Raw genomic sequence first — 17,385 nt, forward strand, 5'->3', positions numbered from 1 at the left:
TGTGGAATAATCTCCAAGCTTCTCTAAACAATGATGTTTTGGTGTCTCTAGGTTACTTCAGACTGCTGAATGAGGCCTGTTACAACTCACTTACAAAACCTTTAAAGGCGTTTGTGAAACCATTCAGTCATGGATGTATGTAAACATATTTAATACATATTGCTTGTTACAGATGACTACTGTTGTACATTGAATAGCCATTCATCACTGTTACACCTTCTTGATGTGATGGTTCTCTATGTCTGGACATGTTTATAATCCACATAGTGTGAATAGTGGTTTCCAATAATTTATTACCCCCCCAAACCTGAATCTGAAATTACCTTTATGATCTTTCTTTTCACTATTACTTTGGGGTTCTAATCCCCCTCTTTCAAAATCCCCACTGTGAACAAATCTTTAACATTCATGAACCTTCAATATATTTATCCCTAAACCTCCCACAATAACTATTGTCTATTGCTATTCTCAATGACCTTACTGCCAATATGAACGTTTTATACATAGCTAAATACAATGTTGGAGACAGTTTTCATGTATTTCGTTGTGCAAACATTTGTTTATTAGATTATATTTCTCATTAAGAATAATGTTGTTTTAATTATATATGGCTCACGCTTTGCTTTGGTCATGTGTTCTCTTATGGGTCAATGATTTTAATTACAATATAGAAATTATGTTCTTGGCTCAATTACTTAAAAGTGCATGTGGTCCCAGCCCTTCCATGTGTTCCCAGGTGCATATTTGGGAGCCCATATTCATTCAGGATGTAAGGCTTACTAGTTATGGGAAATGTTAGGAAAACATGGTTGATGTAACAAAACAAAATACAAAACAAAAAAACAGCAAAGTTTTATACTTTAACCACATCTTTTCACATACGTTTATTTGGGTCTTTTTAATTTACTACGTCGATTGGCTCCAGCCCTTGGAAGCTCGGTGCATGTACAAAGAAAAATAACACAATTCAACAATTGATGGATGGTGACAAAAATAATGACATTGCCAGTAGTCATGTTAAGGTTTTCAATGTTTTATTGGTGGAGTTTTATGGATTTGCATGTGGCTGTGCATTATATGATGCCCGAATAGGGAAGAGGATCTGATCATGCCTATTGGTATTCTTGATTAATTATTGATCCAAAAAGACACACACCTGTTATGGGGTTACTTCCACATCTGCTTGCATTGCTTGGTAGTTTATTAGCATGGTATGAGACAAGATAAATAATACAATTAAAGTAAAGTAAAAATAAACGATATTATCCTAAATTGAGAGATGAATAAAAAATGTGTTATCACATCAACATCAAAACTCTTTCACAATGTGCCTGTTTTCAGTATAGAATGACATGTATACAGATTATATTACATCTTTTTGTGTTTGTCTTGATGATTGTTCTTTAGTAAATAGGAAACTCAGTGTGTTAGTCCGAGAAACATTAACTAGATAGTTGTTTTATGTTTTGTGAAACCTTGAAATGAACACAATGAGAAGTGATTTTGTAACAACAGTTTTGAATGGGTAATTGTATCAAATATATATTATTGTATGTTTTAATTAGCGCTCATAAACTGTTTTCATCACTGCCTTGTAAACCCATTCTTGTAAATTGGAGCTACTGTACATGATTGTCTGGGGCTGCTGTACAGATTTCAGCACTTGCCAAGATGTTGACATTCCTGGGTATGTCTCACCTGTACCATAATAATAATAAAGATTATGATGATAATGTTATACATTGAGAGAGAGTATAATATTACACAATTAAATAATAGATCATCACTCACACAGACATGACTTCATCTTTGTTCAGTTTATCATCATAGTTTGTCATAGTTTCTAATTATCGTTTCTAATCATAGTTTGAACATAGTTGGCCATAGTTTCTAATCATACTTTCTAGTCTGAGAGGTTTTGATATAATAAGAGGGTCAAATAGAACCTAAGAGGGCAGAAGCTATTGTTTACAAACAGTATGAATAAAAACAATGGCTACTGCTCAATGGCTAAATAGCCTTCATTTAAAAAAAAAAAAACATGTCAATGAAAACAATTAAGACAAATCATTCTTAAATAATATATATCTACAGTGCCTTGCGAAAGTATTCGGCCGCCTTGAACTTTTCGACCTTTTGCCACATTTCAGGCTTCAAACATAAAGATATAAAACTGTAATTTTTTGTGAAGAATCAACAACAAGTGGGACACAATTATGAAGTGGAATGAAATTTATTGGATATTTCAAACTTTTTTAACAAATAAAAAACTGAAAAATGTTGCTCCTTGATAAGGATTCTCTGTGTGTCAATCAACAGCTTGTAACCTGACACCTACCATGCAGCCCGCAGCCTGGACACACACAGACATAGGGCCCACTGTCATTCATTGAAGGTAAATACTTTTATTTTTTAAAACCCATGTATTTTCTTCTAAAATGTTTATACATAAATGCAATTTATATCCTTTAAATATTTACATGTATAATTCTATAATTCCTTTCTTAGAAAATAATGTTATCAGCATGTTTCTATGTTTGTAACCAAATGACCTCCCACATGGGTGGTGGCAGATGTCATTAGCTCCGCCCCTGACGCTACAGATCCTTGTCAACACACACGGAGAGAGAGACAGCGATTTCATTCATTGAAGTTAAATCACAATACACCTAAAATTGGTCTAGGACCATGTTTTCTGTGGTTTATCTCTCGAGGTTTCTTGTCGCTTGTAGTGTTCACAGCTCTTTACTTATACCGACCTTGACCCTACCCCCCTGGAAATTACAGTTTAATATACAACAGCCAGGCCATAAGCTCACGATAACAGTGCTCTACTCTTTAAAATGTTCAAACACATTACATAGTTCAACAAGGTCACTACACATCAATCAAATTGACATCTTTAATGCAAACACATGCTTTACCATAAACAGATGCACTATCCGGTTGCATAAGCACTCACTAGATAGCGTGAGACGGACAGGATGTAAATATATGGGCATAACCACGTGACACATAAAATAGGTCAATCACTGACTCGTGCCGTCTACTGTATTTCTTCTTGCATAGATAATAAACAGTAAGTAGCAGCAGTGTAAAAACAAAGGGGTGGGGCTGTCAATATAAATAGTCAGGGTAACCATTTGATTAATTGTTCAGCAGTCTTGTGGCTTGGGGGTAGAAGCTGTTAAGGAGCCGTTTGGACCTAGACTTGGCGCTCCGGTACCACTTGCCGTGCAATAGCAGAGAGAACAGTCTATGACTTGGGTGACTGGAGTCTTTGACAATTTTTTGGGCCTTCCTCTGACACCACTTAGTATATAGGTCCTGGATGGCAGGAAGCTTGGCCCCAGTGATGTATTTGCAGCCTTGCGGTCACATGCCGAGCAGTTGCCATATCACCAGGAGGTGATGCAACCGGTCAGGATGCTCACCATTGGTGCAGCTGTAGAACTTCGAGGATCTGGGGACCCATGCCAAATCTTTTCAGTCTCCTGAGGGGGAAATGGTGTTGTCGTGCCCTCTTCACGACTGTCTTGGTGTGTTTGGACCATGATAGTTTGTTGGTGATGTGGACAACAAGGAACCTGAAACTCTCGACCTGCTACGCTACAGCCCCGTCAATGGGGGCATGTTCAGCTCTCCTTTTCCTGTAGCCCACAGTCAACTCCTTTGTCTTGCTCACGTTGAGAGGTTGTTGTAATTGCACCACACTGCCAGGTCTCTGACTTGCATAAGTTCTCCCTCTACTCACTCTAGTTAAGGATTTCACACAATGTCTTTTTGCAATGACTGCAATCTTTGATCTTTTATGATCGAGTCATTTTGGTTGCGCCGAGCAAGTTTGACCTATTCCTACAATGGTTGGAACCATAGAGGGCACATATGATACTGCACGCATACAGTGCCTTCAGAAAGTATTCACACCCCTTGACTTTTTCCACGTCACCTGAATTTAAAATGTATATTTTTTGTCACCAGCCTACACACACACACACAATACCCCATAATGTCAAAATGGAATAATTTTTGCACAAATTAATTACAAAAGCTGAAATATTTTGGGTCATTAAGTATTCAATTCAACCCCTTCGTTAGGGGAAGCCTAAATCAGTTCGGGAGTAAACATGTGCTTAAGTTACATAAGTTGCATGGGACTGCTCAGAAAAGCAAACAGATTCAACTATAAAGACTAGAGGTTTTCCAATGCCTGGAAAAAGGCACTCATTGGTAGATGGTAGAAAAAAAGCAGACATGGATTGTCCCTTTGAGCATGACGTGATTATACTCTGGTGTCTCAATACACCCGGTCACTACAAAGATACAGGCCTCCATTCTAACCCAGTTGCTGTAAAGGAAGGACACCGTTCAGGGATTTCACCATGAGGCCAATGGTAACTTTAAAACAATTAGTGTAATGGCTGTGATAGAAAACTGAGGATGGATCAACGTAGTTACTCCACAATACTAGCCTAATTGACAGTGAAAAGGAAGCCAGCACAGAATTATTATTTTTTTATCCTGTTTACAAAATCACTAAAGTAATACTGCAAAAAAATTGTCCTGAATACGGAGAGTTGTGTTTGGGGCAAATCCAATACATTAGATTACCACTCCATATTTTCAAGCATAGCAGTGGCGGCATCATGTTAGGGTATACTATCAATCATTAAGGACTGGGGTCATTCAGGATAATAAAAAATAAACCTGAATGACCTAAGAATAGGCAAAATCCTAGTTCAGTCTGCTTTCCCACCAGACACTGGATGATGATTTCACTTTTCAGCAGGACAACATAAAAGGACAAATCTACAGAAGTTGCTTACCAAGATGGTGAATGTTCCTGAGTGGCCAAGTTATATTTAAATCAAAACTATGGCAACACCTGAAAATGGTTGTCTAGCAAGGAACAACCAAATTCGACAGAGCGTGACATTTTTTGAAAATAATAAAATGGGCAAAAGTTGAACAATCCAGGTGTGGAAAGCTCTAAGGATACTTACCCAGAAAGACTCAAAACTGTAGTCACTGCCAAAGGTGCTTCTACAAAGTACTGCCTCAAGGGTGTGAATATTTATGTAACTGAGAAATTTCTGCATTTCATTTTCAATACGTTTGTCAACATTTCTAAAAACATATTTACATTATGGGGTAGTGTGTGTAGATATAAAAAAATGTTTACCTATACGCTTGAATTCAGGCTACAATTTTGGGGGGGGAATAGGTCAAGGGGTATGAATTATTTCTGAAGACACTATGTACCAGCAAAACAACTTTAAACTGATTGTTTAAGCAAAATATTGAAAAAAAATTGTTATAAAATATAGGCAAAATTAAATGGTTTATTAATCATTAAATCATGCAACAGTAGTATCAATTTCTTTGTCAAAGACCTGCTGAGGCACGTGGGCCTGCCACATCTGCTGGGGTCCTGTTGCTTCTGCCGGGGTCCTGTTGCTTCTGCCGAGGCAAGGGCGCCTGCCAGATCTGCCGGGGCAAAGGCGCCTGCCACATCTGCTGGGGTCCTGTTGCTTCTGCCAAAGCAAGGGCGTCTTCTGCATCTGCAAGTGTCTTGCCGCATCTGTCGGGGTCTTGTTGCTTCTGCCGAGACACAGGCGCTATTGCTTCTGCTGGGGCATAGGAGCCGGTTACTTTTGGTGCAGTTAGGGGAATATATCCATAATCACCTAGGAAACAAAGACAAAGTTCAAAATAGAAAAATGACAACCTTTTGACTTGTTTTGTTTAGGGGTAGATCAGCTTTAATTTTGCAGATAGAAGCTACAATCAATGTAATTGCCTGCATCACTTCTAGTCACCCAAACATACAATATTTTCCACTAACCCTACCACCTCTCCCCTAATTGGAGTAAACTAATGAACAATAGTTAAGCTTCTACATACAATCTATTTTACAATTTTGTTGGATTCTCTCTTGGAAAATACTTCATGTTAACATACTACTTTACATGTATAATGAATATAAAACTCACACAGTAGGCAATTAAGGTCAAACTTAGGACACTAAAGAGGCCTTTCAACTAACTCTGAAAAACACCAAAAGAAAGATGCCCAGGGTCCCTGCTCATCTGCGTGAACGTGCCTTAGACATGCTGCAAGGAGGCATGAGGACTGCAGATGTGGCCAGGGCAAAAAATGGCAATGTCCATACTGTGAGATGCCTAAGACAGCACTATAGGGGACAGCTGATCATCCTCACAGTGGTAAACCACGTGAAACACCTGCACAAAATCGGTACATCACACCTGCGGGACAGATTCAGGACGGCAACAGCAACTGCCGAGATACACCAGGAACACACAATCCCTCCATCAGTGCTCAGACTGTCTACAATAGACAGAGAGGCTGGACTGAGGGCTTGCAGGCCTGTTGTAAGGCAGGTCCTCACCAGACATCACCAGAAACAACGTTGCCTACATGCACAAACCCACCATCGCTGGACCAGACACGGTTTTGTCTCACCAGGGGTGATGGTCAGATTCGCATTTATCGTCGAAGGAATGAGCGTTACAGTGAGGCCTGTACTCTGGAGCAGGATCGAGTTGGAGCTGGAGGGTCCGTCGTGGTCTAGGGTGGTGTGTCACAGTACAGGGAAGACATCCTCCTCCCTCATGTGGTACCCTTCCTGCAGGCTCAACCTGACATGACCCTCCAGCATGACAATGCCACCAGCCATACTGCTCGTTCTGTGCGTGATTTCCTGCAAGACAGGAATGCATGTTCTGCCATGGCCAGCAAAGAACCCGGATCTCAATCCCATTGAGCACGTCTAGGACCTGTTGGATTGGAGGATGAGGACTAGGGCCATTCCCCCCAGAAATGTCCAGGAACTTGCAGGTGCCTTGGTGGAAGAGTGGGGTAACATCTCACAGCAAGAACTGGCAAATCTGGTGCAGTCCATGAGGAGGAGATGCACTGCAGTACTTAATATAGCTGGTGGCCACACCAGATACTGACTGTTACTTTTGACTCCCCCTTTGTTCAGGGACACATTATTACATTTCTGTTAGTCACGTCTGTGGAACTTGTTCAGTTTGTGTCTGTTGTTGAATCTTGTTATGTTCATACAAATATTTACACATGTTAAGTTTACTGAATATAAACACAGTTGACAGTGAGAGGACGTTTCTTTTTTTGCTGAGTTTATATAACTACTGTTATTTGAACCAAATCAATGTGTAGAACAACCACTCACCTTTTGGGTTATGAGAACTGGTTCTCTCCAATTAGCAGGCAACATACCCAAGAAACTCTACAAAACATTCAAATGTTACAAAACTGTAAGACAATGGACAGAAACTAGATCAATAAATGGAAACACTAACCTTAACAGTTCTAAAGCCATAGCTATTTTTCTAAACAGAACCACAATCATATTCAGAACTAATGCACATTTTTTGGTTGTTTCTTAAGAATCCCCAGACACTGCTAATCAATGGCTGGCTTATAAGTGACAACAGATATACTCAGGTGTTGCTAATTGCCCAATGAAAGTCAGGAGATTCGATAATTGCCGATTTTATTTGTATATCCCGTTGCCCCTGGTGCGTGGCGATTTCACGTAACGACCAATGGAATGGGCTAAAATGTGCCATGTGTTGGATTCGACGTTTTGAACATTGAGATATTAAAGACATGATAGATCAGACACATAGTATATTAAGGAGTGAAAGAGACTGGGTCTCTGTAGAAAGACAGATAGCTGTGGAATGTGAACAAAAGGAGAGCAACGTGTTGACACAGGGGAGACAGATGGACCTCTGTGGATTAAATGAAGGAGGGGTTGAGGTCAGGAGGTGAGGAGGTGAGGACAAATTCCCTGAAGGGAGTAATAAGGGTTTGGTATCTTGTTACTCTTTTCCTGTTATATCTTACGGTTTAAGGATTGGAGAGAAGGAGTGTCTTAAGAGGGATATATATACAGTGGGGGGAAAAAGTATTTGATCCCCTGCTGATTTTGTACGTTTGCCCACTGATAAAGAAAGGATCAGTCTATAATTTTAATGGTAGATTTATTTGAACAGTGAGAGACAGAAACAAAAATATCCAGAAAAACGCATGTCAAAAATGTTATAAATTGATTTGCATTTTAATGAGGGAAATAAGTATTTGACCCCCTCTCAATCAGAAAGATTTCTGGCTCCCAGGTGTCTTTTATACAGGTAATGAGCTGAGATTAGGAGCACACTGTTAAAGGGAGTGCTCCTAACCGCAGCTTGTTACCTGTAAAAAAGACACCTGTCCACAGAAGCAATCAATCAATCAGATTCCAAACTCTCCACCATGGCCAAGACCAAAGAGCTCTCCAAGGATGTCAAGGACAAGATTGTAGACTTACACAAGGCTGGAATGGGCTACAAGACCATCGCCAAGCAGCTTGGTGAGAAGGTGACAACATTTGGTGCGATTATTCGCAAATGGAAGAAAAACAAAAGAACTGTCAATATCCCTCGGCCTGGGGCTCCATGCAAGATCTCACCTCGTGGGTTTCGCAATGATCATGAGAACGGTGAGGAATCAGCCCAGAACTACACGGGAGGATCTTGTCAATGATCTCAAGGCAGCTGGGACCATAGTTACCAAAAAAACAATTGGTAACACACTACGCCGTGAAGGACTGGAATCCTGCAGCGCCAACAAGGTCCCGCTGCTCAAGAATACATATACATGCCCGTCTGACGTTTGCCAATGAACATTTGAATGATTCAGAAGACAACTGGTGAAAGTGTTGTGGTCAGATGAGACCAAAATGGAGCTCTTTGGCATCAACTCAACTCGCCGTGTTTGGAGGAGGAGGAATGCTGCCTATGACCCCAAGAACACCATCTCCACCGTCAAACATGGAGGTGGAAACATTATGCTTTGGGGGTGTTTTTCTGCTAAGGGGACAGGACAACTTCACCACATCAAAGGGACGATGGACGGGGTCATGTACCGTCAAATCTTGGGTGAGAACATCCTTTCCTCAGCCAGGGCATTGAAAATGGGTCGTGGATGGGTATTCCAGCATGACAATGACCCAAAACACACGGCCAAGGCAACAAAGGAGTGGGTCAAGAAGAAGCACATTAACCTGTTGGGGCTAGGGGGCAGTATTTTCACGGCCGGATAAAAAAATGTACCCGATTTAATCTGGTTACTACTCCTGCCCAGTAACTAGAATATGCATATAATTATTATATTATAATTATTGGCTTTGGATAGAAAACACCCTAAAGTTTCTAAAACTGTTTGAATGGTGTCTGTGAGTATAACAGAACTCATTTGGCAGGCCAAAACCTGAGAAGATTCCTTACAGGAAGTGGCCTGTCTGACCATTTCTTGCCCTCCTTGATTATCTCTAACAAATACAGGGGATCTCTGGCATGACGTGACACTTCCTACGGCTCCCATGGGCTCTCAGAAGGCGGGAAAAAGCTGAACGATGTAATTCCATCCCCAGGCTGAAACACATTAGCGTGTTTGGCAAGTGCTCTATCAGAGGGCCATTAGACTGAGGCTCGTGCATGAGGGGATAGCATGCTTTTACTTTCACTCTCTTTGTAATAAAAAACTATTTCCCGGTCGGAATATTATCGCTTTTTTACGAGAAAAATGGCATAAAAATTGATTTTAAACAGCGGTTGACATGCTTTGAAGTACGGTAATGGAATATTTAGAATTTTTTGGTCACGAAATGCGCCGTGCTCGTAACCCTTCTTTACCCTTTCGGATATTGTCTTGAACGCACAAACAAAACGCCGCTATTTGGATATAACAATGGATTATTTGGGACCAAACCAACATTTGTTATTGAAGTAGAAGTCCTGGGAGTGCATTCTGACGAAGACAGCAAAGGTAATAACATTTTTCTTATAGTAAATCTGACTTTGGTGAATGCTAAACTTGCTGGGTGTCTAAATAGCTAGCCCTGTGATGCCGGGCTATCTACTGAGAATATTGCAAAATGTGCTTTCACCGAAAAGCTATTTTAAAATCAGACATAGCGAGTGCATAGAGGAGTTCTGTATCTATAATTCTTAAAATAATTGTTATGTTTTTTGTGAACGTTTATCGTGAGTAATTTAGTAAATTCACCGGCAGTGTTCGGTGGGAATGCTAGTCACATGCTAGTCACATGCTAATGTAAAAAGATGGTTTTTGATATAAATATGAACTTGATTGAACAAAACATGCATGTATTGTATAACATAATGTCCTAGGGTTGTCATCTGATGAAGATCATCAAAGGTTAGTGCTGCATTTAGCTGTGGTTTGGGTTTATGTGACATTATATGCTAGCTTGAAAAATGGGTGTCTGATTATTTCTGGCTGGGTACTCTGCTGACATAATCTAATGTTTTGCTTTCGTTGTAAAGCCTTTTTGAAATCGGACAGTGTGGTTAGATTAACGAGAGTCTTGTCTTTAAAATTGTGTAAAATAGTCATATGTTTGAAGAATTGAAGTTTTTGCAGTTTTGAGGTATTTGAATATCGCGCCACGGGATTACACTGGCTGTTGAGTAGGTGGGACGCAAGCGTCCCACCTAGCCCATAGAGGTTAAGGTCCTGGAGTGGCCTAGCCAGTCTCCAGACCTTAATCCCATAGAAAATCTGTGGAGGGAGCTGAAGGTTCGAGTTGCCAAACGTCAGCCTCGAAACCTTAATGACTTGGAGAAGATCTGCAAAGAGGACTGGGATAAAATCCCTCCTGAGATGTGTGCAAACCTGGTGGCCAACTACAAGAAACGTCTGACCTCTGTGATTGCCAACAAGGGTTTTGCCACTAAGTACTAAGTCATGTTTTGCAGAGGGGTCAAATACTTATTTCCCTCATTAAAATGCAAATCATTTTATAACATTATTGACATGCATCTCTGGATTTGTGTTGTTGTTATTCTGTCTCTCACTGTTCAAATAAACCTACCATTAAAATTATAGACTGATCATTTCTTTGTAAGTGGGCAAACGTACAAAATCAGCAGGGGATCAAATACTTTTTCCCCCCACTGTATATGTATACACACACACACACACACACACACACACACACACACACACACACACACACACACACACACACACACACACACACACACACACACACACACACACACACACACACACACACACACACACACACACACACACACACACACACCATATATATATATACCTCCGGATGGGAGAAATGTTGGGTTGTCTGAATTACAACTGTACAGAACCTTTGGGAAGAATTAAACTTGGTTAACCTCTCTGGGACATGTGGGACGCTCCATCCGCGGGACACACTGCCAACAGCCAGTGAAATAGCAGGGCGGCAAATTCAAAACAGAAATCTCATAATTCAAATTTCTCAAACATACCCCATTTTAAAGATAATCTTCTCGTTAATCCAACCACATTGTCCGATTTCAAAAAGGCTTTACGGCAAAAGCATAACATTAGATTATGTTAGGACAGCGCCTAAACAAGAAAAACCACACAGCCATTTTCCAAGCAAGGAGAGGCGTCACAAAAACCAGAAATACAGCTAAAATTAATCACTAACCTTTGATGATCTTCATCAGATGACACTCCCAGGACTCAATGTTACACAATACATGTATGTTTTGTTCGATAAAGTACATATTTATATCCATAAACCCCATTTTACATTGGCGCGTGATGTTCAGAAGTGTTTTGCCTCCCAAAACTTCCGGTGAATGAGCACATCAATTTACAAAAAATACTCATCATAAACGTTGATAAAATTTACAACAGTTGTTGAAAGAATTATAGATATACTTCTCCTTAATGCAACTGCTGTGTCAAATTTCAAAATAGCTTTACGGCGAAAGTACATTGTTCAATATTCTGAGTACAGAGCTCAGCTTTCAAAGCAAGCTATACAGTTACCCGCCAAGTTCTGGAGTCAACTAAACTCAGAAATAGTACTCAGAAATAGTATTATAAATCTTCACTTACCTTTGTTGATCTTCGTCGGAATGCACTCCAAGGACTCCCACAAGAAATGTTTGTTTTCTTCGATAAACTCCATATTTATGTCCAAATACCTCCGTTTTGTTTACGCGTTCAGATCACCAATCCAAAGGCATAATGCGCGAGCGCAAAACCCGAGACGAAAAGTCAAATAGTTCCATTACCGTTCGTAGAAACATGTCAAACGATGTTTACAATCAATACTTAGGGTCTTTTTAACATAAATCTTCGATAATATTCCAACCGGACAATAGCGTATTCATCACAGAGGAAAAAGAAGGAAAGCGCGCCTGCGTGAGTGCGCAGTAAACAACTCATTGGTCCCAGGCTTGAGACAGCTCTTATTCTCTCCCCAGTAACAGTAGAAGCATGAAACAAGGTTCTAAAGACTGACATCTAGTGGAAGCCTTAGGAAGTGCAAAATGACCCCACAGACACTGTAGTTTGGAAAGGCAATCAGTTGAAAAACTACAAACCACTTAGTGGTTGGATTTTTTCTCAGGTTTTGGCCTGCCATATGAGTTCTGTTATACTCACAGACACCATTCAAACAGTTTTAGAAACTTCAGAGTGTTTTCTATCCAAATCTACTAATAATATGCATAGTCTAGTTTCTGAGCCATAGTAGTAACCTGTTTAAATTGGGTACGTTTTTCATCCGGCCGTGAAAATACTGCCCCCTAGCCCAGACAGGTTAAAATAAAATTGAAGTTAGAAAGACAGAAGAACATTGACACTGACTTAACAATAACATCAGTAAACATTAGAGAAGAGACAGACTCACATACAATCAGGCAATATGTTGGAAACAGGAAGAAAAGAGAGGAACCGCTGAACAATCTGAAAAGACTGACAATAGGATTAGCATCCCCATTCCACCCCAGATAATAACTAAAGAAGTTCAGAGATCCCTCTCAATCAGGAGAATCAGACCTCCGCCAGAAATAGCACTCTGTGGATGGACCCTTCATCCGACATTGGGAGAAATCATCTGGGACTCGAAAGGATGCAACCTGACAATAACTAAAGGAAAGGACACTTGGCTGATCACCATGAACAAGCGTGATCTAGAGGAAGGTGAAGAATATGTAGTAGAAATAGTGAGTACTAAATGGACTGAAGGGAATAGTGTAACTATCATCCGAATTGGCCCCACGTTGGTGCCAGACCAGGAAAGGACTGTGACAACAGGAAAGACAACAACAGTAACAGCTGCTTTGAACACCACAACTGTTACCACTAGATTGCCATCGATTGCCCTTACCAAGTAATCCGCTACAAGTACAAAGAAACCTTATGTATCAGAGTCAGGAGGGTTCTTTACTGACATTTGGAACTTTCTGACATTGTGACTCCAACTGATACTTTAACCCCAAAACTGTACAAGGACAAATCATTGAAGAAATTAATGGTATGAATGGGCTCAATATACAGCATTAAAATTAAAACTGACAAATTCCTTCACCCAAACCCAGATAGCAGATGTTCTGAAAGAGTTGCAAAACCTTGACCCCTACAAATCAGCTGGGCTAGACAATCTGGACCCTCTCTAACATTATCCGCTGCCATTGTTGCAACACCTATTACTAGTCTGTTCAACCTCTCTTTTGTATCGTCCGAGATCCCTAAAGATTGGAAAGCTGCTGCGGTCATCACCCTCTTCGAAGGGGGTGACACTCTAGAACCAAACTGTTATAGACCTATATCCATCCCGCCCTGCCTTTCTAAAGACTTCGAAAGCCAAGTTAATAAACAGATTACTGACCATTTCTAATCCCACCATACCTTCTCTGCTGTGCAATCCGGTTTCCGAGCTGGTCACAGGTGCACCTCAGCCATGCTCAAGGTCCTAAACGATATCATAACCACAATCGATAAAAGACAGTACTGTGCAGCCGTCTTCATCGACCTGGCCAAGGCTTTCGACTCTGTCAATCACCGTGTCCTTATCGGCAGACTCAACAGCCTTGGTTTCTCAAATGACTGTCTTGCCTGATTCACCAACTACTTCTCAGACAGAGTTCAGTGTGTCAAATCGGAGGGCCTGTTGTCCGGACCTCTGACAGTCTCTATGGCGGTACCACAGGGTTCAATTCTCGGGCCGACTCTTTTCTCTGTATATATCAATGATAACGCTCTTGCTGCGGGTGATTCCCTGATCCACCTCTACGCAGACAGCACCATTCTGTATACATCTGGCCCTTCTTTGGACACTGTGTTAACTAACCTCCAAACGAGCTTCAATGCCATACAACACTCCTTCCGTGGCCTCAAACTGCTCTTAAACGCTAGTAAAACCAAATGCATGCTTTTCAACCGTTCGTTGCCCGCACCCGCCCGCCCGACTAGCATCACTACTCTGGACGGTTCTGACTTAGGTATTTGTAGTTGTCCACATATTCTATGTGTTTGGCTAGGCTGTAAACTCTCCTTCCAGACTCATATTAAACATCTCCAATCCTAAATCAAATCTAGAATCGGCTTCCTATTTTGCAACAAAGCCTCCTTCACTCACGCCGCCAAACATGCTCTCGTAAAACTGACTATCCTACCGATCCTCGACTTCGGCGATGTCATTTACAAAATAGCTTCCAATACTCTACTCAGCAAACTGGATGCAGTCTATCACATTGCCATCCATTTAGTCACCAAAGCCCCTTATACCACCCACCACTGCGACGTGTATGCTCTAGTCGGCTGGCCCTCGCTGCATATTCGTCGCCAGACCTACTGGCTCCAGGTCATCTATAAGTCTATGCTAGGTAAAGCTCCGCCTTATCTCAGCTCACTGGTCACCATAACAACACCCACCCTTAGCACGTACTCCAGCAGGTATATCTCACTGGTCGTCCCCAAAGCCAACACCTCCTTTGGCCGCCTTTCCTCCCAGTTCTCTGCTGCCAATGACTGGAACGAATTGCAAAAATCGCTGAAGCTGGAGACTTATATTTCCCTCACTAACTTTAAACATCAGCTATCTGAGCAGCTAAACGATCGCTGCAGGTGTACATAGCCCATATGTAGATAGCCCAACCAATCTACCTACCTACCGCATACCCATATTGTTTTTATTTACTTTTTTGCTCTTTTGCACACCAGTATTTCTACTTGCACATAATCATCTGCTCATCTATCACTCCAGTGTTAATTTGCTAAACTGTAATTACTTCGCTACCATGGCCTATTTATTGCCTTACCTCCCCACGCCATTTGCACACACTGTATATAGAGTTTCTTTCTATTGTGTTATTGACTGTATGCTTGTTTATTCCATGTGTAACTCTGTGTTGTTGTTTGTGTCACACTGCTTTGCTTCATCTTGGCCAGGTCGCAGTTGTAAATGAGAACTTGTTCTCAACTAGCTTACCTGGTTAAATAAAGGTTAAACATTTTTATATATATATATATATATATATATATATATATATATAAAAAAAACACCAGGAACGCACAATCCCTCCATCAGTGCTCAGACTGTCCGCAATAGGCTGAGAGAGGCTGGACTGAGGGCTTGTAGGCCTGTTGTAAGGCCGGTCCTCACCAGACATCCCCGGCAACAACGTCGCCTATGGGCACAATCCCAGCGTTGCTGGACCAGACAGGACTGGCAAAAAGTGCTCTTCACTGACGAGTCGCGGTTTTGTCTCACCAGGGGTGATGGTCGGATTTGCGTTTATCGTTGAAAGAATGAGTGTTACACCGAGGCCTGTACTCTGGAGCGGGATCGATTTGGAGGTGGAGGGTCCATCATGGTCTGGGGCGGTGTGTCACAGCATCATCGGACTGAGCTTGTCACTGCAGGCAATCTCAATGCTGTGTGTTACAGGGAAGGCATCCTCCTCCCTTATGTGGTAACCTTCCTGCAGGCTCATCCTGACATGACCCTCCAGCATGACAATGCCACCAGCCATACTGCTCATTCTGTGCATGATTTCCTGCAAGACTGGAATGTCAGTGTTCTGTCATGGCAGGCGAAGAGCCCCGATCTCAATCCCATTGAGCACATCTGGGACCTGTTGGATCGGAGGGTGAGGGCTAGGGTCATTCCCCCTAGAAATGTCCGGGAACTTGCAGGTGCCTTGGTGGAAGAGTGGGGTAACATCTCACAGCAAGAACTGGCAAATCTGCCGCAGTCCATAAGGAGATGCACCGCAGTACTTAATGCAGCAGGTGGCCACACCAGATACTGTTACTTTTGATTTTGACTCCCCCTTTGTTCAGGGACACATAATTCCATTTCTGTTAGTCATGTCTGTGGAACTTGCTCAGTTTATGTCTCAGTTGTAGAATCTTATGTTCATACAAATATTTACACATTAAGTTTGCTGAAAATAAACAGGTGACAGTGAGAGAACATTTCTTTTTTTGAGGAGTTTATATTAACTTCAGTTGCAGTGAAATGATAAAAATGTATCTTTAAATTGTCTTGCGAACAGGAGTGGATAAATATTTCTCTCAGCGTCTCGGGGAAAATGCAAATGCACGTGTAATGTGTCATCTTTGACACTTTTGCAAGCAGACAGCATTTCAACCACATAAAAGACACACCCAAGACTAACTGAAGTGACCATTCTCAGCTTTCCATTTCCTTAAAATCTGTCAAAATGACATTTGGCACAGGACCAATGTTTCCACTGTGTTCTAGCATGCTACCAGGTCCTTAAAATCATTTAACCTGTTAAGATTAATGCATTCATTCTATCAATATAAGACATGTGAGCACTACTTTAGTCTTCTGGGGCAACAAGTTAGGATAGAAGAGAAGCTGCATGTATTAAACTATAGTTGACAAATTGCCTACCTAATGTAAGTAAGCAGAAACTTGTCTACGTTAGGGGTGAAAGTAGCCATTAAGCTCAGTTATGGTGGATCAAACTGAGCAGGTAGCCCACTTTAAATTGATTTGTTTGACAGAGTCAGACAACCATGAGATGCGAAACGGAGCCTGTGCATACCACAAAAACAGAATTAAGATGTTTACATGCCACAGAAGCCCTTCTCAGGTTTTTGTAAAACAGGATTTGATGTTTACATGTCAACACAAATAAATACTTCAGTATCCCGAATAACAGGATATTGATGTACATGTAAACGTGGTCAGGGGCTTTAACGTAGAGCCAATCTAGGATTTGTCAACCAGCAGCAAAGAAAAATAAATTATATATTTGAAATCCAGAAGATTAGGAACTGTAAACCACATTCCCTTTTACTACAAATTGCACTGGCAACCAACACGGTTCTCAACCAGCAAGCCAAAGGTAGACATTAAACACACAGTATTTTAAAGGTACAATATTTTATTGTTTTAGAAGTATGCCGGGAACATGAGCAGCAGCAACTCCCTGGCCGACGCAAAAGCATACAGTGGAAGCTTAAAGGAAGTGTCAGCAACAACTCGGAATT

The 17,385-nt window shown here is 41.2% G+C and overlaps 1 long non-coding RNA gene across 1 annotated transcript; it reads right to left on the minus strand.

Annotated features, from left to right (window-relative positions):
- Positions 1-5,391: 5,391 nt before the first annotated feature.
- LOC106595538 (uncharacterized) lies at positions 5,392-7,435 on the minus strand. Its single transcript, XR_001326409.3, has 3 exons — positions 7,347-7,435; positions 7,217-7,273; positions 5,392-5,687 (listed from the first exon to the last, which is right to left on the minus strand). It is a non-coding gene; the product is annotated as an uncharacterized LOC106595538 (long non-coding RNA).
- Positions 7,436-17,385: the final 9,950 nt, after the last annotated feature.

This window comes from Salmo salar, chromosome 12 (assembly GCF_965601325.2).
Source record: "Salmo salar chromosome 12, fSalSal1, whole genome shotgun sequence".
Lineage (NCBI taxonomy): Eukaryota > Metazoa > Chordata > Actinopteri > Salmoniformes > Salmonidae > Salmo > Salmo salar.